General features: G+C 43.5%; 1 protein-coding gene and 1 long non-coding RNA gene across 2 annotated transcripts in view; one reads left to right on the top strand and one right to left on the bottom strand.

Moving 5' to 3' along the window:
• The window catches only part of LOC129650563 (uncharacterized), a 157,831-nt gene that overhangs the window by 98,307 nt on the left and 37,067 nt on the right, over positions 1 to 22,457 (top strand). The gene's annotated exons all lie outside the window — the stretch shown is intronic.
• LOC129648570 (uncharacterized) lies at positions 12,026 to 18,263 on the bottom strand. Its single transcript, XR_008712790.1, has 3 exons — positions 17,823 to 18,263; positions 17,097 to 17,373; positions 12,026 to 12,364 (listed from the first exon to the last, which is right to left on the bottom strand). It is a non-coding gene; the product is annotated as an uncharacterized LOC129648570 (long non-coding RNA).

Here is a 22,457-nt window from a genome sequence, read left to right as displayed (position 1 = left end):
AAACTCATGTTTTAAATAATTTGAAATTTAACTGGGCATCTTGTGTTTTATCTGGCACTCTTGATCCAGACCTTGTACTAAAAAAAAATTCCTTGTTTGTGATCTATTACCAATGGACATGGTATATTATTAATTTATATAGTATAATTTATTATATATAATATATAATTTATATATGATTATATAATTATATTATGATTTATTATATATTTGTACATGAATATATATTTGTATTTATAAAAGTATATAATATATGATATATATAGTGTATGGGTTTATGCTTATAAAATATATGTGGACTGTATATATTGTGTATAAATAATATGCTATATAGTACATAGAGTTTATATATGTAAATATAAATAATATATAGTATAAACAGTTATAAATGATATATAATGTAATATATAAATATATTAATGTAAATAATATATAAAATATAACTTTAAATAGAAATAATATGCAGATGTATTAATCAAATATAAACTATACTGATGAAATATATATAAATAAGTTACACATGATCTATTATAGAATTGTATATATTATACAGTGTAATTATATATATGTTTATATTTATGAAATACACAAATTATTAATTTTCGTGTATTATATAACTAGTTAACTACATGTGGATGGGGTTACTTTCGAAAGTCGCCCGAGTCTCTCGCCGTTCTGTGCAGGGCCTGCCCTTGGCCTCTGCCGCAGTGCTGGCCTGCGGCCCCTTCGGGCGGGGCTCGTTTTCATGCCTCTACTCCATCTCAGGGACAGTTTGCTCTCCTGAGGTCCCTTCCCCGGTCTGCACGGCTAATGTACCATCAGGGTTCAAGCAGCCTGAGAGCCACTTCTCAGGCGCCTCGTGAACTCAATGAGTTGCCTCAGAGGTCACTGTGGCCAGCAGTGATGACTCAGACAGATGCTGCTGATTGCGAAGGGTGGGGAGTGTGGCACACTGCGCATTCGCGCTCTGTGTCCCAGGTGCCTCGGGCGTGGCCGACTCTGCGACCCCGTGGACTGTAGCCCACCAGGCTCCTCTGTCCATGGGATTCTCCAGGCAAGAGTACTGGAGTGGGTTGCCATTTCCTCCTCCAGGGGGTCTTCTGGACCCAGGGACCGATCCCGAGTCTCTGTGTCTTCTGCACTGGCAGGTGGGTTCTGTCTGGGAAGCCCTAAGTATGTTCATTCAAATTCAAAGACCTCTATTCTTAGAGTGTTCCAGCTGGACCTCTGGTTCTAAGCGTCTCAGTCTCCACCCAGGCTCCTTGCCTTTTGCTTTGTGCCCCTACAACCCCATGCTTGCTTCTGTCTCAGCCCCTAACCACGCGATCAGAATTCCGACCTGGGCTGCTAACCACGCGATCAGAATTCCGACCTGGGCTGTTCATCTCACTGCCAAGCGCTGAGCGCAAAGCCCTGCCTGAGGGTTTGCACCTTAGGAGCGTGGCGTGTGCTTGGTGTGGCCGTTTCCTTCTTGGTGGGTTGCCATTTCCTTCTCCAGGGGATCTTCCCCACCCAGGGGTCAGACTCATGTTTCCTGAATTGGCATGTGGATTCTTTACCGCTGAGCCATCTGGGAAGCCCTGTGGGCTGTACTTGGCTGTATCAAATGGGGGCTCATGGGTGTTTGCTGAATAGTTGATGGCTGGATGTGTAGATCATGGAATGAACTCCACCTTTCCTTCTGCTGATATTCCCATGAGCACCCCAACTCTGAGATTGGAGATAGAATCAAGGAACCAAAGGTAGTCTCCACACTTAATATCCCAACCTCCATGTATGCTTGTTTGTGGACTCACACAGAGCCTTCCTTACCCTGAATAAGTAATGAGAAATTCTCTGATTGTAATATTTCCTCCTCTTGTGGATAAAGGAGTATGAGAGGATGATTACGATCGTGCAAAGTTTGGCTCCTTCTCCTTCATGCATGTACCTGGAGGTGAGCGTAAATCCAGCCTGTACGAGCTCTGGCTTTCAATGAAAACATCTCAAAAACTTCATCCCTCTTTTCATTAACTGCTGCTGCTTACGCTCCTCCCTAGGGCCCCTGCCAAAAGAAAATGCTCTTCACCCTGTTTTGTCTAATGCTGATTTTGTTTTCTTCTTCTGAAACTCGTGTAAGTGGTTGGAATCATTATCCATAAACGTGTTAATGTGTTTAAAACATTCTCATTTAAATTGGTGGAAACAGTTCACAGGCGGTTGTGCGATCTCTCACCCCAGTTGGTTTCTCCTTCCCTCTGCACAGTGGTGGCTTTTGGTGCTCGTTAGGGCCAAGGCATGGGCTCAGTCCTTGTTTGGGCCTTTTGGACTTCATGGGGAAATTTTTTGATCTGGAGCCACAAAGCAAAACCTGAATCCTGCTCAGTCTTCTTGGACTTGCATCAGAGGGAGACCGTACATGAGTCAGTGCATCAGGTCTGCCGGAAACCAGGGACCAGGCCCACAGGAAGGAATGGGTCACTTTCTTGACCCAGCGGGCTTTGTGCCGTGTGTTCCCCAGCAAGCAGGTCAGAAGAGGTGTGATCGTCAGGGTCCCGCCCAAGACCCGCCTGGGGGTGTCCTCAGGCTTGCCCCCCGTCCCTTACGCTGTGTCTACCTTTGATTAGGAACTTACTGTTTCTTTCTTCTTTTTTGTTCATTGTGTCATGCAGTATATGAGATCTTAGTTCCCTGACGAGGGTTTGAACTCACGTACCCTGTGTTTTAAGTTTGAAGTCTTAACTACCTGACTGCCAAGGAAATCCTAGGAATTTACTCTTAATTTAATGACTTGCTGCTTTGACTCTTTCCTTGCCCCTTAATATAGGGTAAGGTACATCAGTCATTCATTCATTCAAACAGTAATTTGTCACAACAATTACTTAAAAGAAATTACTGATTGATTTAATTTTTATTTTTGCCTATGCCGGTCTTTGTTGCAGTTCCCAGGCCCTAGAGCAGAGGCTCAGAAGTCATGGTGCACAGCCTTAGTTGCTCTGTGGCATTTGGGGTATTCCTGGACCAGGGATCGAACCTGTGTCTCCTGCTTTGGCAAGCAGATTCGTAACCACTGAGCCACGGGGAAGCTCAAAACTATTTATTTAGTATCTCCTATGCCTCAGCAGATGAAGCAGACGCAGTTGATACAGTCAGCATTCTTGCATTTAGAGGGAAGACACACACAAAAAAGTACATGAGCCCGTGCAAATTTTCTCATGATTGATGCCATAAAGAAACATGCATCAGAGTAAGGAGGGTCTCAAGGAAGGACAGGATGATGTTTGGGGAGGAGTATGATGCTGGGGTTACATGGCAAAAGGCATCCTGTCTCAGCTTCCACAAACTTGTGATCTGAGCAGGGTTACTGAACTAGCCTGTGCCTTTGTTATCACATCTGTTCAGTTCAGTCACTCAGTCGTATCTGACTGATACGACCTTTTGCGACCCCCTAGACTGCAGCACGCCAGTCCTCCCTGTCCATCACCAACTTCCAGAGTTTACTCAAACTCATGTCCATTGAGTTGGTAATGCTATCCAACCATCTCATCCTCCGTCATCCCCTTCTCCTCCAGCCTTCAATCTTTCCCAGCATCAGGGTCTTTTCAGAGTCAGTTCTTTGATTCAGGTGGCCCTGTTGGAGTTTCAGCTTCAGCATCAGTCCTTCCAGTGAATATTCAGGACTGATTTCCTTTAGGATGGACTGGTTGGATCTCCTTGCTGTCCAAGGGGGGTGCCTCGATGGCTGCTTGTGAGACTTAATGAATGTGGAGCCAACTCTGAGTGTTTCTTGCTGTGGTTCCCTTTCTTCTGATCCCACACCTTTGTCTGGTTACAGCTGGAGAGTCCCAGCCTCTGTGTGTGTGTGTGTGTGTGTGTGCGTGTGCATGTGTGTGAAGCGTGTGTGTGTGTGTGCACACGTGCATGCTCAATCGTGTCTGACTCTTTGTGCCTCCGTGGACTGTAACTGCCAGGCTCCTCTATCCATGGGATTTCCCAGGCAAGAATACTGGCGTGGGTAAACCATCTCCTCCTCAAGAGATCTTCCTGACCCAGGGATCAAACTGACGTCTCCTGCATCTCCTGCATTGACTGGCGGGTTCTTGACCTCTGAACAACCTGGGAAGCCCCGTCCCAGCCCCACTTCCCATGTAATCCCAACACATCCAGAAATGACTACTTCTTTCTTGAAGTGAAAATTATTCTAGATGCCTATGGAGGACTTCCCTGGTAGCTCAGTTGGTAAAGAATCCACCTGCAATGCAGGAGACCCCAGTTCAATTCCTGGGTTGGGAAGATCCACTGGAGAAGAGATAGGCTACCCATGCCAGTATTCTTGGGCTTCCCTGGTGGCTCAGCTGGTAAAGAATCTGCCTGCAATGAAGGAGACCTGGGTTTGATCTCTAGGTTGGGAACATCCCCGGGAGAAGGGAAAGTCTACCCACTCCAGTATTCTGGCCTGGAGAATTCCATGGACTATATATAGTCCATGGGGTTGCAAAATTGTCAGACATGACTGAGGAACTTTCACTCACTTCACAGGGAGGGAGAAAGTATTTCTAAGACGTCATCCCACACCAGTGGAAGGGGAAGACAGGATATAACTTTCATGCTTCTCTTTCACAGATAATTTGGGAGGTAAGGGGAAAGATTTAAGTTGTTCCATTAAGTAGTTTTGTGTATGTGCATATGATGCTATTAAACTAAGCCATGTAAAACTGTTAACATTTATTGTTGACCTATAAACTCAGCAATTTCATGGGGTTGAATTTATTAAACACGCAGATATTAGGTTGGATTTGTTTTTTTTTTCCTTAACAGCTCCCAGCATCAATTTGATTTCTTCATTTTAATAAATAAGCACCCACTGAACCTTTTCCATGATCCAGACCATGGCTCACAAGTGAAATTAGGTTCAGCTTTGTTTCTGAAACCACTTTTGAAAAATTCTCAAGGTGACATGATGCATTTTTCTCAATACAGTTATTTTTCATCTTTAAATTATACTTAACTTTCATCATGCACTTATTAACTTATTTCCAGGCACAGATTGGGCTGCCAGAAATAAAATATGACTAATATCATTGACCATGGGAAGAAATGCTAGCATAATGTTTTTCTATTTCACAAAAGAATACACACACTCACCCACACATATGTGTACATGCAGAGAGGGGAAGGGAGAAGGTGGAGAAGAAGGGAGAGAGAGGAATTTTGCTTTGTTACACATCTTTAAGTTCTGTTTGCAACCTTATCATCTTCATATCCAGTTAGCCAAAAAGTTCATTCGGGTTTTTCTGTACCATCTTATGGTGAAACCTGAGCAAACTTTTTGGCCAACCCAATGTTTAATTTTTCTCTTATTTATTAATAATCTGTAAAAATACTTTCTAATAATAGAAAGTAGTTATGGTAGTCTAGAATCAGTAATTTAAACAAATGACCAAGAAATTGTGAAAGATGATTTCTACATATACTTGTATACGTCCTGAAAGATTCCTGCATATTCTTTGTTTAGCAACATTTCACTCTTCGTGTTTATGAGTGAGAGAAGCACTTCGGTGAAAGTCAAACTGTCTCTACACGTGGGCCCTCTGATTCTGGGTCTCTCAGGAGCTCTTTCTTGCTGTCTGTGTTTTTCTGGCTTCCTTGCCTTCCTCCAAATTCCTGAGCAGAAAACTCAAAAGGTTAGAGGTTGTGGATGGACGGTTGATTGTGAGCATCTCTGAGAGGCAGGCAGTGTGACCAAACAATTTATTAACCATGTGTTTCCCATCCCAGGGGTTAGCTGGGTTACCTGCCAGCCCCTAATTAGCGAGTGTGAAACATCTTTGTTACCTCGGGCTAGTGAGCTGAAGTTAAATGGATCCCGAGGAACAGCAGAGCCTGGAAGAGGAGATAACGGCAGTAGCGTGTCCCTCTGAAGGGCGTACGTGTATTTCTGTAGCTGGAAGTTGTCAGCGCGTCTCACCAACACAGAGCCAGAGCTGAGACTAAAAATGCCCCCAAATGGTCTACTATTTCAATGAAGTCTGAAATAATTTAAAAAAAAATCTTTAAATTAGGGAAAGGTGAGAATTTTGTTTCTTTAGGAAAGAATTTTTCTCCTGTTGGGCATTTTAAACCTTTATTAAAAAAGAGTTCCATAAATTCTTAAAAACCTCCTTCAATATTTTATTTTTGTTTAAAAAATTTTTTTTATTGGAGTAAAGTTGATTTACAGTGTTGTATTAATTTCAAGTGTATAGCACAGTGAATTAGCTATACATATATATATGCATGCTTGGGTACTCAGATACTCAGTCATGTCCCATTCTTTGTGATCCCCTGGACTGTAGCCCGCCAGGCGCCTCTGTCCATGGGATTCTCCAGGCAACAATACTGGAGTGGGTTGCTCTCCTCCGGAGGCTCTTCCCGACCCCAGGGATCGAACTCCTGTCTCTTGCTGCTTGCATCGGCAGTGGGTTCTTTACCACGGGGCCACCTGGGAAGCCCCAGCGGTCTACACACTGAGTAGGTGAAGCTGTCCCTTGAGCAGGGTTTATCATTGGCACTGCTGATACTTTGGATTGACTAATTCTTGGCTGGGGGGACTGCACTTTGCATTCTAGAATGTTTAGTAGCATCCCAGCCCTCAATCACCTAGATGCTAGTAGCAACCTCCTGCCCCAGATAGGACAATCAAAAATGTCTCCAAACACTGCAAAATGTTCCCTTCGGGGCAAAACCACCCCTTGGTGAGAACCACAACTATAGGATAAAGTGTATGAGTTAAAAAAAAAAAAAAAGAATTAGGTGGGAAATATTCTTGTATGGTCTCAATTAGGAAAACAACTGTCAATGAACAGAATAGCTCTTCACTGAATTTAAATAAGTTTGTATACATGTTACCTCAATAGCCAACTGTCATGAGAATGAAAGGGATCTTTACTGTGATTTGACAGCATCACCTTTCAATTTCAAAGATTTTGAGTAGCTGTTCTAACAAATTACAGCAATCAGTCTGGAATGTTTGATTGGCCAACAAAAATAAAAAGTCTCTACATATGTCATCAATTTTATCACTCATGTAGTCACAGCCCTACTCTAAGAAAGAAATAATTTTTTAGTTCTTCATCTTACAACATTCTGAGCCACTTGGAAGGCGGACTTAAAATGGAATGAGAGCTGGTGGCAAGAACACTGTGCATAATTTTATTCCCTCCCACGCCTTCCAGCGTTTGACCTTTCACAACAAGGACTTCCTGGTCCCTAACTCTTATGAAAATAAAATTCCTTCCTAGGATTTATTGGGAATTCACTTGATGAGTCAGAAAACCCAACAAGATACACTTTTATGGCTACAGAAAACATGGAAGTAGAAATCTGTACAAGCTAACCAAAACCTAGTAATTGCGTGTATTTTAAACAGTATTTAATTGTTGCAGAACTATCACAAAATTCTCTCCTAAACGAATACTGCATTATTATAAGACACCTGGTAATTAAGGCTTTAATATGTTTACTAGAGTCAGTCAACGGTGAAGTTCACTCAGGAGTACCCAGGCTGATGGAGCTAATGTCAGAAGACCAGTTAATAAAACCAACACATTCCAATTGTTTGATATAAGAGCTTGTTGGGAGTGTGACTTTTTTTTTTAAGGCCATTTAATTACATACCCTGATGTCTTCACTCAGCCATTCTCTAAAATATATTTTCCCAATTTCGACATATACCCCTTCTCCACTCTCAATTAGCTCTTGCATTGGGCCTTGGCTTCCAAGCCCCATAAGTAATAGTAACTTAATTTTCCAAGCCATAAATCAGGTAGGCTTACGCTCCATAGCTCATGTTCCATTTGTTTTTAATCAAGGGCAGCCTGGTACTCAGAGGTCGGAAGCTTTAATTCAGAGGGGCTCCCACCACTTTTGGAGGGAGACATCTTTTTGGTTTTCTAGAATTCCCTTTGTGAATGTTTTAAGTATCCTTTTGGAAAACATTGGAATATGTACAGCATCTCATACAGAATTTACTTTACTGACCTACACACGACCACAGCTCTCAGACTAAAAGGGGCGTTTAACAACATTCCTTCACTTATATGTTCTGATTTTTGATGTTGTCCTTTCAAAAGAAATGCAGTCGCAGGGAAAAGGGACGTGAGGAAGGGAGTTAGAAGGTATTACGTTTCTAGAAGTCATTTTAATGAAATAGTTCTAATAAGAAGTAGTATCATTGGGATGGTTTAGGTTCAACATCGCCTTGAGAAAGAAGAACGTTAATTAACCTCTTTTGAAGTTTATAAAGATTGAGAGTTCTAGCACAGTATTTGAGGGCTTCCCTGGTGGCTCAGTGGTGAAGAATCTGCCTGCCAGGGCAGGAGATGTGGGTTCAATCCCTGGGTTGGGAAGATCCCCTGGAGAAGGAAATGGCAACCCATTCCAGTATTTTTCCCTGCAAAATCCTGTGGACAAAGGAGCCTAGTGGGCTACAGTCCATGGGGTTGTGAAGAACTGGACACAACTGAGCCACTAAACAACAAGAACAACAACAAAACATCTTTTAGCCGGGGAAGACGGCTAAAAAATATGGGATATATCTGATTTATGCAATTTAAGGTAGTAATTAGAAAAGCAAAAAGAAAGCAAAAATGGGCAAGTAAATACAGGAAAACCTGACCCAATAAAGTCTTTAGGACATAGTTTTCAGTTAAAGAAAAAAAAATGCATGTGACATGTGTATACTCACAGTATTGGATTTTATTTGTATTTATATGGATTGTGTCATGCTACATATGTATATACATGCACAGAACTGTGTGCAGATTAGCCACTGTTTTACATTATCTGTGTGACATGCACTCTCCATTAGTGATGCTGAACGAGTCATTTGTTCATTTATTTATTCATTTCTTATCAGATGTTTTTCAAATATTTGTTGAACATCTTCTATGTGTCATGTCTTATACTAAGACCTAAAAATGTTGTCTGTGCTTCTCCTGGAGAATATTTTATATCACAGGAGCCACACTATTGACTTAAGATATCAATAGCGTACAAAATAGGACACATGTTAAAAAAGAGCTAAGTGTAAAGAAAGGTAAAACCAGAATAGAGGGAGCAGTGGCTCCATCTGAGGTGCTTTGGAAGGCTCTACAGAGCAGCTGAGCAAATGGGTCGGCCTTTGAAGGATTAGCCAATACAAGAAATGGAATAACATTCCAGAAGGAGTATTGGAACATACAGTGGATTATCATCATGGACGTACACGGTATGGGTGGGAAAATGTAAATATTTTGCATGTTATGCTATAGATGAGAGTGCCATTGAAGACCAGAAGCATCATTAGATGGTTCCTTTCACAAAGACAGCTGGTCAACCATAAGGACCTATTGTAGAGTGCAGGGAACTCTGCTCAATACCGTGTAACAACCTAAATCCCAAAGAGTTTGAAAAAGAATAGATACATCTATATGTTTAACTGAATCACTTTGCTATATACCTGAATCCAATACAGAATTGTTAATCATCTTTACTCCAATATAAAATAATTTTTTAAAAAATATTGCTGGATAATTTGGAAGACAAAGATATTAGGGGAAAGTAAAACACTGGCAAATGTTTTACAGGAATCCAAATGGGAGATGATGAAAGGAAGGACTATGGAATTGGAAAAGAGAAAATGGACATGATAGATACTTCAGAATTTTCAGGATGAACTTGAAAAAGGTTGCTGTCTAATTTGGGAGCATTTTTCAAGCTATTTGTCAAGTTTTTTTTTTTTTTTTTTTTTTAATTTCTACTCAGTCATTTTTAAATTTTTTAAAAATTTTGTCCCTGTTTCCCTGGAAGCCCTGGTATCCAGTCAATTAAAGAAATGATGGATAGTGGGTGGCCCAGACGCCTCTTCGTGGTGACTAATGGTTTCAGCGACCTTCGTGTGAAAGAGCAGTTGCAGATACTGGCAGGAGGGGAGGGTGCCCCTCCCCAGGGTGAGCGCCAGCTCTAGGACGCTGTCCAGTGTCCTGGGGAGCCCAGTGGTCTTTATCCCCATCTCCAGCAGCATCCAGGGAACACACTCCACAAGCAGATGCCTTTAGCCGCAGGATGGGGACTCCTGTAATTGCTTTCATTTGGCATCCGAGGTCTCACCACAAGGTTGGCAGAGATTGGTCACACACAGAGAAGGACGTGTCTGTGGGCATGACCCCCTCCAAAGCCGTGGTCTCATGGGTGGAGGTGACTCAGGGTGGAAGGACCACGTGAGAGCTCTGCAGTCACCAGGAGGGCCTGAGGTTGGGTTTGTGTTAACACCCTCAGCTTTGGCTACTTTGCTAAACCTCAGAAGGGTGGCTTGGAGGCTGGAAATGTTACAGGGAAAGACCTGCTGGGGAGTGGCCTGGTCCAGCAGACCTTGATCTTTGTGCTCGGAATCTCCTCTGAGCAGGCCCTCTGTGCGGTCCCCATGGCACCAGGGGAGGAAGAGCATAAGAGTGAAGCTCCTCTTTATTAGTGCATAGAGTCTACCTCACCTCTTACAAAGCCTTCATATATTGGAAACTCATGTCTAAAAGAAAGGTCAGTTATTGGTGGGTGTTTTTTAAATATTTGTTTTTGGCAGCATCAAGTCTTAGTTGGGGCAGGAGGGATCGTGTTGTACCAGAGACTGAACCTTGGCCCCTGCATTGGAAGGTGGATTTTTCACCACTGGGCCACCAGAAAAGTCCCACTTTTTTTTTTTTTTTTTTTTTTTAATCCTAATAAGCTTACTCCCCTCCGGCTGCCATCTTTTGCAGGAGGAAAGTGGAGGGGGTGGCTCCCATCCGATGGCTTCCCTAGGGGATCAGATGGTAAAGAATCTGTCTGCAGTGCGGGAGACTGGGATTCACTCCCTGAGTCAGGAAGATGTCTTGGAGAAGGGAAGGGCAACCCACTCCAGTATTCTTGCCTGGAGAGCCCCCATGGACAGAGGAGCCTGGTGGGCTGCAGTCCATGGGGTCACAAAGAGTCGGACACGACTGTGCGCAACTAACACTTTCATACTTTCCCACCCAAAAGGAAGACCCACCTGTGTGTCTGTGTGATGTCTCTAAGCATACAGGTTCACTGTGTGTGTGTCTCAGTATTTTATCCCCATGATCGCTGAAAGGCAGGAGACACAGCTCACAGGACAGGAATCCTCCTCCCTTTGATTTCATACACCCTCCACTTCCTTGAGCCTCTGTGATCACACGCCAATGACGCACTACCTACTTCACTTTTCCTTTTCTTTCTCCTCCTCAATGCTTCTGCTGTTTGACCTCCTATGTCTTGCTATCTTTGACTTTCCTCTTTTTCCTCTTTCATGTTTTTTCCCATGTCTCAGGGAAGAGTAGAGATTAACTGACTACTTCACTTGTTTCTGTGTTTACTGCTGTGTGGGTTTAAAGGAGAATATGTGGAGAGTGGTGTGTGTGGGTGTGGGTGTGTGTGAGAGAGAACATAAAAGTGTGAGAACTCGTGAGAGTTTTGGTAGGTGGCAAACAAAATATACTATTAGAAATAAAACATGTATAGCACAGGAAATTCTACTCAATATTCTGTAATAACCTACATGGGAAAAGAATCTGAAAAAGAACGAATATATGTATAGGTGTAACTGAATCGCTTTACTGTACACCTGAAACTAACACAACACTATAAATCAAATACACGCCAATATTAAGTAAATATTAAAGAATAAATGTACACAAATTTAATCATCCTGAAAGTTGTATTCTGAAAGTCTTAAAAGCATGCTTTGTTAACCAGATTTGGAATACTATTTTTGATACGATGAATGAATGTAGTGACACAAGAGTATTAAGTTGAAATGCAATTATAAGTAAAATGGAGTAAATTAAAAAAAAGAAATTAAAACAAAATACCCTAGCTGGGGATAATTCTGCTTCTTGAAGATGCTTATAGAATTCGTATGGGGAGATGGCATTCCCTGTCTTCTTTACTTGCAGAGATTGGTGGGGAAGCATGATATGTCTTAAGAGTTAGTTCTTGTTGTTCAGTCACTCAGGCTTGTCTGACTCTTTGCTAACGCCATGGACTGCAGCACTCCACACTTCCCTGTCTTTCACTATCTCCCGAGTTAGTGATGTCATCCAACTGTCTCATCCTCTGTCATCCCCTTCTCCTGCCTTCAATCTTTCGCAGCATCAGGGTCTTTTCCAATGAGTCAGCTCTTCCCATCAGGTAACCAAAGTATGGGAGTTTCAGCATCAGTCATTCCAGTGAATATTCAGAGTTGATTCCCTTTAGGATGGACTGGTTTGATCTCCTTGCAGTCCAAGGGACTCTTAAGAGTCTTCTCCAGCACCACAATTTGAAAACATCCATTTTTTGGTGCTCAGCCTTCTTTATGGTCCAACTGTCACATCTGTAAATGAGCAAATAAAACCAATTTTATTTCCTAGAACATCCTAGATGAGTTTGGGGCCAGGCTAAGGTGGACCAGAGCCTCTGAAGCAGGGCTGGGGGTTGGACGGCTGCATCATTTTGCATAAGAAACATATTCACAGGAGGAGGAGGAAATGGAGGCTAGACCCAGAGGAGGAGGAAGTGAGAAACAGGGGAGTGGCTGCAGCACAAAACAGAGACAGCCAGTGAGAGGCGTCCTGAGGCGGCGTCGGCCAGTGAGAGGCGTCCTGAGGCGGCGTCGGCCAGTGAGAGGCGTCCTGAGGCGGCGTCAGCCAGTGGAATGTTCATGCAAGCACATGCTCCGTTGGCCACTATGATATCTGGTAATGAAACCATCTTGTTTCATTCTTTAACCTCCAGCCTGTTTAACCTCAAACTTCCTTTTGCAATCAATCCATCTTACTGATTCTATAGAACTGACTTTGCATGACACTGTCTGGGGAAAGGCGAGGCAAGTGGGAGAAGAGAACCCTCATGTGACACGTGAATACTTCAGCAAGAGCAGGAACTTCCTTTAGAACATCCATTCCTTTACAACACCCACTGATCTTAGGAGAGAGGTCCACAAGTTACGGAATGGAGGCAATTTGTATAGATACTCACCGAAATGTCCTCATGAAGTTGAATGATCTTGAAGATCTTGGAGTGTAAGGTTTTACACACACACACACACACACACACACACACACACACACACACACTCTTACTAGCCAGCCTACATGATCTTGCTGGAGAGTCTTGTTCAGATCAGATCAAATCAGTCGCTCAGTCGTGTCCGACTCTTTGCGACCCCATGAAGCGCAGCACGCCAGGCCTCCCTGTCCATCACCAACTCCCGGAGTTCACTCAGACTCATGTCCATCGAGTCAGTGATGCCATCCAGCCATCTCATCCTCTGTCGTCCCCTTCTCCTCCTGCCCCCAATCCCTCCCAGCATCACAGTCTTTTCCAATGAGTCAACTCTTCGCATGAGGTAGCCAAAGTACTGGAGTTTCAGCTTTATTATCATTCCTTCCAAAGAAATCCCAGGGCTGATCTCCTTCAGAATGGACTGGTTGGATCTCCTTGCAGTCCAAGGGACTCTCAAGACTCTTCTCCAACACCACAGTTCAAAAGCATCAATTCTTCCATGCTCAGCCTTCTTCACAGTCCAACTCTCACATCCATACATGACCACAGGAAAATCCATAGCCTTGACTAGACGAATCTTTGTTGGCAAAGTAATGTCTCTGCTTTTGAATATGCTATCTAGGTTGGTCATAACTTTCCTTCCAAGGAGTAAGTGTCTTTTAATTTCATGGCTGCACTCACCATCTGCAGTGATTTTGGAGCCCAAAAAAACAAAATCTGACACTGTTTCCACTGTTTCCCCATCTATTTTCCATGAAGTGATGGGACCGGATGCCATGATCTTTGTTTTCTGAATGTTGAGCTTTAAGCCAACTTTTTCACTCTCTACTTTCACTTTCATCAAGAGGCTTTTTAGTTCCTCTTCACTTTCTGCCATAAGGGTGGTGTCATCTGCATATCTGAGGTTATTGATATTTCTCCCGGCAGTCTTGATTCCAGCTTGTGTTTCTTCCAGCCCAGCATTTCTCATGATGTACTCTGCATATAAGTTAAATAAGCAGGGTGACAATATACAGCCTTGACGAACTCCTTTTCCTATTTGGAACCAGTCTGTTGTTCCATGTCCAGTTCTAACTGTTGCTTCCTGACCTGCATACAAATTTCTCAAGAGGCAGATGAGGTGGTCTGGTATTCCCATCTCTTTCAGAATTTTCCACAGTTTATTGTGATCCACACAGTCAAAGGCTTTGGCATAATCAATAAAGCAGAAATAGATGTTTTTCTGGAACTCTCTTGCTTTTTCCATGATCCAGAGGATGTTGGCAATTTGATCTCTGGTTCCTCTGTCTTTTCTAAAACCAGCTTGAACATCAGGAAGTTCACGGTTCACATATTGCTGAAGTCTGGCTTGGAGAATTTTGCGCATTATTTTACTAGCATGTGAGATGGGTGCAATTGTGCAGTAGTTTGAGCATTCTTTGGCATTGCCTTTCTTTGGGATTGGAATGAAAACTGACCTTTTCCAGTCCTGTGGCCACTGCTGAGTTTTCCAAATTTGCTGGCATGTTGAGTGCAGCACTTTCACAGCATCATCTTTCAGGAATTGGAATAGCTCAACTGGAATTCCATCACTTCCACTAGCTTTGTTCATAGTGATGCTTTCTAAGGCCCACTTGACTTCACATTCCAGGATGTCTGGCTCTAGGTCAGTGATCACACCATCGTGATTATCTGGGTCGTGAAGATCTTTTTTGTACAGTTCTTCTGTGTATTCTTGCCATCTCTTCTTAATATCTTCTGCTTCTGTTAGGTCCATACCATTTCTGTCCTTTATCGAGCTCATCTTTGGTATCTCTGATTTTCTTGAAGAGATCCCTAGTCTTTCCCATTCTGTTGTTTTCCTCTATTTGCATTGATCACTGAAGAAGGCTTTCTTATCTCTTCTTGCTATTCTTTGGAACTCTGCATTCAGATATTTATATCTTTCCTTTTCTCCTTTGCTTTTCACTTCTCTTCTTTTCACAGCTATTTGTAAGGCCTCCCCAGACAGCCATTTTGCTTTTTGGCATTTCTTTTTTATGGGAATGGTCTTGATCCCTGTCTCCTGTACAATGTCACGAACCTCATTCCATAGTTCATCAGGCACTCTTTCTATCAGATCTAGGCCCTTAAATCTATTTCTCACTTCCACTGTATAATCATAAGGGATTTGATTTAGGTCATACCTGAGTGGTCTAGTGGTTTTCCCTACTTTCTTCAATTTAAGTCTGAATTTGTCAATAAGGAGTTCATGATCTGAGCCACAGTCAGCTCCTGGTTTTGTTTTTGTTGACTGTATAGAGCTTCTCCATCTTTGGCTGCAAAGAATATAATCAATCTGATTTCAGTGTTGACCATCTGGTGATGTCCATGTATAGAGTCTTCTCTTGTTTTGTTGGAAGAGGGTGTTTGTTATGACCAGTGCATTTTCTTGGCAAAACTCTATCAGTCTTTGCCCTGCTTCATTCCATATTCCAAGGCCAAATTTTCCTGTTACTTCAGGTGTTTCTTGCCTTCCTACTTTTGCATTCTAGTCCCCTATAATGAAAAGGACATCTTTTTTGGGTGTTAGTTCTAAAAGGTCTTGTAGGTCTTCATAGAACCATTCAACTTCAGCTTCTTCAGCATTACTGGTTGGGGCATGGACTTGGATTACTGCGATATTGAATGGTTTGCCTTGGAAACAAACAGAGATCATTCTGTAGTTTTTGAGATTGCATCCAAGTACTGCATTTTGGACTCTTTTGTTGACCATGATGGCCACTCCATTTCTTCTGAGGGATTCCTGCCCACAGTAGTAGATATAATGGTCATCTGAGTTAAATTCACCCATTCCAGTCCATTTGAGTTCGCTGATTCCTAGAATGTCGACATTCACTCTTGCCATCTCTTGTTTGACCACTTCCAATTTGCCTTGATTCATGGACCTGACATTCCAGGTTCCTACGCAGTATTGCTCTTTACAGCATCGGACCTTGCTTCTATCACCAGTCACATCCACAGCTGGGTATTGTTTTTGCTTTGGCTCCATCCCTTCATTCTTTCTGGAGTTATTTCTCCACTGATATCAAGTAGCATATTGGCCACCTACTGACCTGGGGAGTTCTCTTTCAGTATCCTATCATTTTGCCTTTTCATACTGTTTGTGGGGTTCTCAAGGCAGGAATACTGAAGTTATTTGCCATTCCCTTCTCCAGTGGACCACATTCTGTCAGATCTGTCCACCATGACCAGCCCATCTTGGGTTGCCCCACAGGCATGGCTTAGTTTCATTGAGTTAGACAAGGCTGTGGTCCTAGTGTGATTAGATTGACTAGTTTTCTGTGAGTATGGTTTCAGTTTGTTTGCCCTCTGATGCCCTCTTGCAACACCTACCCTCTTACTTGGGTTTCTCTTACCTTGGGCGTGGGGTATCTCTTCACAGCTGCTCCAGGAAAGTGCAGCCAATGCTCCTTACCTTGGACTAGGGGTATCTCCTCACCACTGCCCTTCCTGACCTTCAACGTGGGATAGCTCCTCTAGGCCCTCCTGCGCCCACGCAGCCATGGCTCCTTGGACGTGGGGTTGGTCCTCCTGGCCACTGCCCCTGGCCTCCGGCGTGGGGTTGCTCCTCCTGGCTGCTGCCCCTGGCCTCAGGCTTGGGGGCATGGGGTAGCTCCTCCTGCCCGCCACCCCTGGCTGCGGTTGCAATGGGCATGCCACAGCGCAGGCGGTTGCGACGGGTGCGCCAAAGCGCAGCCGAGAGGAGCCACCCCACATCCGAGGTCAGGGGCAGAAGCCGGGAGGACCCCATGCCCGAAGGGCGGCGGCCAAGAGGAGTTACCCCACGTCCGAGGTCAGGGGCAGCGGCCGAGAGTACCAGACTTCGACGGCACAGGAACGGCTGAGAGGAGCTACCCTGCGTCCGAGGTCGGGGAGGGGGGGGGGGCGGCTGAGAGGAGTTACCCCGTGTCTGAGGTCAGGGGGGCGGCCGAGAGGAGTTACCCCGTGTCTGAGGTCAGGGGCGGCGGCCAGGAGAATCTTGTTAACTGTTGTCAAATAAGTTAATTCCCGCTAGTACTCAACCAGAAATGCTGTTCTACCTGAGGTCGCAGATTTGAGAGGCAGCTCAATAGAACATTAGGGGCCACTAACAGAGGCTGCCCCCAGTGACTGCAGATTCAGGCTTGTATTTATCTGTACAGAATGTTTTCTTTGTCCCTGGCATCTTCGGAGGGTGTGTCTCTTTCCATTTGATTCTTGTGGCAATTGTCACTGCTTTGGACTCCATGTCTTGACTTGCAGCTGGGTGTCCCCAAAGTAAATTTAATCACAATATCCCTCAAATGCTCTCCAAACTTGGTCAAGTTACTCTCATTCCTGTCAACAAACAAGAGCCAAGAGGTTAAATTGTTTAGATTTCCTTATATAACTTTCTGCTATTATAGGGGGAAAGGTACAGATAAGCCACTCTCAGGGGCTTCCCAGGTGACGTAGTGGTAAAGAATCCACCTGCCAATGCAGGAGACACGAGACGTGGGTTTGATATCTGGGTCAGGAAGATCCCCTGGAGGAGGGCATGGCAACCCATCCCATGGACAGAGGAGCCTGGAGGGCTGCAGTCCATGGGATCGCAGAGTCGGACGTGACTGAAGTGACTGAGCACACACTTAAGCCACTTTCAGAGCCCTCTGCCAGCTCTCCGGTTGCTCAATGGGCACGTCCCTGTATCTCACAGGGGAGGGAAATGCTGCATTTGCTTCATGGACCCCACTTGAGGAGTAACTCACGCGTCTTTGCCTTCACTCTGTCCCTTACGATTCGCTCACCTCTTCTTCAAGAGTACTCATGTTTCTACCACCTTTGAAACTGAAAAGTGAAAACAGCAAAATTCTCTTGTTCGTCATGACCCAATAGGAGATAGGGGTGAGCTGAGCTCTCTGCGAGGTGCTGAATGGATGAAAAGGACCCCAAACATATGGAAAATATGGAGAATGGGGTCTAAGTCATAAAAATAAAAATAAAATAAATAAAATAAATTGGGAATGCCAGTTTCTGGTAATGATTTGTTTTCACAGTAACTGAGAACTCCCTTAAACCTGCGATTAATCACACATTTATGGTGAGGGTAAGCTGGCAGAATTAGGGGGCTTGGATTATTAGTGCAGCTGCTTTCCATTGATGAGATCTGAGTTCAAATCTCAACCCCGCGTTACAAATGAAAATGTCATTTTGAAAGTTAATTAGCTCCACGCAATAAATACTGGCTACTTGATTGATGTACCTGAAAAATCACTACCCGGAAAAAAAAAAAAATTATATATATGGCCCGTTAGGAGAGTCAAGCCAGTCAAAAAGTCAGACATTATTTAAACAATTTGCTTTTCTTAATAGTCCAACCACCTGCAAGTAAATAGAATTTATTAAAAGAAGGTGGGGTTTCTAGGAGTCAGAGTATGTGAAAGAAAGTCTGCAAGCATTAAGAACTGTAGAATTTTAGAACTAGAAAAAAAAAATCTTTAAAAGCCATCTAATCTAATCCTTGGTGTTTTTTTTTTTTGTTTTTTTTTTTTTTTAATAGAGGAGGGAATAGAAACTTGGGAGGCTAAGGGACTTTCTTAAACCGGGCAGTTAACTGGTGGAGAGAGCGGGACTGGAGGCCAGGTGTCTTGTTCATCACACATGTTCTCTGAATCATTCCCAGGGACTCAGCTCCGTTCTCCTTTCACTTAGCTTCTCCCCATGATTTGGGCATGGGTCTTATTTTTTAGTATATTTTCTGCTTCAGAAGATTCTTCTTCTATGAAGACAACTCAAACCTTATTAAAACTTTTCAAAAGAATTTTTATTGGAGTACAATTGTTTTGGGCTTCCCAGGTGGCTCAGTCATAAGGAATTCACTTGCCAGGGCAGGAGATGCAAGAGACGTGTGTTCGATCCCTGAGTCAGAGGAATCTGCTGGAGAAGGAAATGGCAACCTGCTCCAGTATTCTTGCCTGGAAAATTCCATGGACAGAGTAGCCTGGTGGGCTACAGTCTGTGGGATTGCAATCAGGTGGACATGACTGAGTGACTGAGTACACACATACACACACACACACACACACACACACACACACACAGCTGCTTTACCATGTCGTGTTATTTTCTGCTGCACAGAGACGTGAATCAGCCGTATGTATACCTATATGCCTTCTTTTTCAGCTTTTCTTCCCATTTAGGTCAACACAGAGTCTTGAGAGTTGAGCTCCCTGTGCTAGCCAATAGGTTCTCATTCTTTTTTAAAAAATGAAAATGCTTTTATCGATGTAGTCATCCCTCTCCTTACAGGTAGAGAAAAACCAGCTGTCCACCAACTGTGATCCCTTTACGTGAGACATCCTGGAATTGAATCCAGAGTGAATTGGACCCAAAGTAGAGAAGTATGAGGTATTATACTTACTAAGAGTGCAGACAGCAGTTCTGTCTGAACCAATATGATGTAAAGTTTTGTCTGAGCCGGTGACATGCAAATAAGTCATGAAGTCTTAGTTACTCTGTGTACATGTTTATAATTTAAGCTGCTCCTAATTCTTGAAATAATGACGTTCATGAGGCATTTCATTCGGTGTCAGTATGACTTGACTAAGCCTGTTACAGACCATTCTGGTGAGAACTCAGGGAGAAAAGAGGAGAGGCACAGAGGCAGCCTCTGCCGTCTCGGAGAATACATACGTTACGACGAACAAGGAGATGGCAGAGGCGTGGATACTAATGGCTAGTCTGCAGACCCCCTTGGTGGTCCAGTGGCTCAGACTCTGCACTCCCAGTGCAGATCCGATTGCGGGGCGGGGAACTGGATCCTGCAGGGTTCAACCAAGATCGAAGATCCCACATGCATAACTACGATCCAGCACAGCAAATAAATAAATATAGTTTACAAAAGGCCGTTCTGGTGAAATCCGAAATTCAAATGAGGAACATATCGTTGGAAACTGGAGGAGAGACATGACATGGTGGCAGGGACCCAGTGCTGACCCCAGAAGCCAAGCAGTAGTCACACTCAGTAATGTTTGTTATATGAATGAGTCCAAAATTAAATAAGTGAATGACTTCTAAATTCAACAGGATGTGTCTTTCATATGTTGATTCAGAAGAGAGAAAACTAGGTGACGAAAATACAGATTACCAGTGATGTCACCTTTCTCCCAGTTGTTATTGTCAGTGTATCTACAACAATTATTAACCCTGTGTATTTATTTAAAACTCTATTTTCTTTGAACCTGTTATTTATTTTTTCTTTTTTTGATTGTGAGTCATTTTTATGTAGATCATCATGTTAATTATCATGTTATCCAGAAAAAAAAAATACTTTTCTTTCTTTTTAACTAATACATTCTCACCTGTCCTTCACCCTAATTTATTTCCCTATAGGCCAGATTCTACTGAGTTAGTTAAAAAAGTTCCTTCGGGTTTTTCCGTAACATATTATGGGAAAACTCAAATGAACTTTTTAGCCAACCCAAGATTATAGAGAACTTTAGGAGATTTGGTATTCATCAGTTCTTTAAATTGATCATTTTTAAGATTCTTCTTAAAAAGTGATTTCAGTTCCAATGAATACTGACTGAGAACCATATTCCAGGTTCTATGCTGGACATTTTCACTCACAATGTATAATTTAAGTTATTGGGTTGTTAACTTTTTGTGTGAGGTGTTTGCTTTAACTGGGCAGAACTTTTTTCTTATATAAAAAAAAAAAAAAAAAAAAAAAAAAAAAAACCACCAAACACCTCCCCCAGTTTCTGCCTGCTGGAAACTAGACATGACAGTGAGATAAATTTTTATTCCTTCAGGGGTTGCTAGCAACAGCAGCAACTTTGAAAAATGCACCAAAAAAGTCGTTTCAGGCGCAGTTAGGAGATTTGGGCAATACCAGACGTCTGTCTTTTGAAAGAAATAAGGCTCTGCTTAAAAGAAACTGGGCAGATGGCTCCAATGGAAATTCAAAGTAAACTCAAAGTACTTGGAACTGTCTGCTTCTACACCATCAATGCTTTCTCGTATCAGACAAATTGTCTTGATAACTTGTTTCCCTGATTCAAATTCCTTATCAAGACGTATTTCCTGAGCAATTTCTTTCTGCCCAGTTTGGTCCCAGAGTGTTAAGCATCGTCAGGCCCACGAGCTTAGAAATTATCCTGCCCAGCCTTGAGTGCATCTCAGAAGTACTCAGTCCTCGCCATTCGGGGGCCACTGCGTTTCTTGAGACCTTAGTTATTCACCCCACCCCCACCCCCGGGATTATTATAATTGCCTCTATTGTTCCTTAACTGCCTGAAGTCCCACCCCTTTTCCTGCTACCCCTTTCAATTTGTTTTCTGTGTTGCCTGAGTAATGTTTCTTAGATGCATGCCTGAGCATGTCATTCCCTGTTTAAAATCCTTCAATTACACTCAATTGCGTTGATAATATAACCCAAAGTTTTGAGCAACAGCCGCTTTAAATCCTTTCTGGAATAAGGTGGGGGATATACATACAAATACTTCCCAGGTGGCTCAGTGGTAAAGAACCTGCCTGCAATGAAGGAGACCCGAGTTCAGCACCTGGATCAGGAAGGTCCCCCTGGGGGAGGAAATGGCAACCCAGTCCAGTCTTCTTGTCTGGAGAATGCCATGGACAGAGGAGACTGTGGGGCTACAGTCCATGGGGTCGCAAGGAGTCTGACACGACTGAAGCGACTTAGCAGGCACGCACATCAGCATGGATGTCTGTTTCCATGAATTCCTTAGTGTGGCATGTAAGGAGGACCCTGGGGCCTGGCCGCTGCCTCTCTGGCCTTCGTCCCTGCCCGTCTCACCCTCTACACACTCCAGGCTCTGCTCAGCTACCCACGCCTTGCCTGCACTTTGCTGTTGCCCCCTCTGCAGAGAGTCCCCTCTCCCCTGGACCTGCCCAGCCCCTCCTCTTCCAAGCCTTCGCTCAGATGTAACCTGCCCTGGGAAGCCTTCCCTGGAGTAGGTGTGGGACCCTCTTCCAGATTCATCTAGCATTCTATCTTTGTTCTTATTCGGTTGGTAAGTTGTTTCTGACTCTTTGTGACCCCATGGACTGCAGCACACCAGGCCTCCCTGTCCACTATCTTCCAAAGCTTGGTCTAACTCATGTCCATTGAGTTGGAAATGCCATCCAACCATCTCATCCTATGTCATCCCCTTCTCCTCCCACCCTCAATCTTTCCCAGCATCAGGATCTTTTCAAGTGAGTCAGCTCTTCACATCAGGTGGCCAAAGTACTAGAGTTTCAGCTTCAACATCAGTCTTTCCAATGAACACCCAGGACTGATCTCCTTTAGGATGGACTGGTTGGATCTCCTTGCAGTCCAAGGGACTCTCAAGAGTCTTCTCCAACACCAGTTTGAAAGCATCAGTTCATCAGCGCTGATCCTTCTTCATGAGCATTTCTGAATCACTTCTTCCACGTTA

Source organism: Bubalus kerabau, chromosome 4 (genome assembly GCF_029407905.1).
Source record: "Bubalus kerabau isolate K-KA32 ecotype Philippines breed swamp buffalo chromosome 4, PCC_UOA_SB_1v2, whole genome shotgun sequence".
Classification (NCBI taxonomy): Eukaryota; Metazoa; Chordata; class Mammalia; order Artiodactyla; family Bovidae; genus Bubalus; species Bubalus kerabau.
This window is presented reverse-complemented; position numbering and strand designations above follow the sequence as displayed.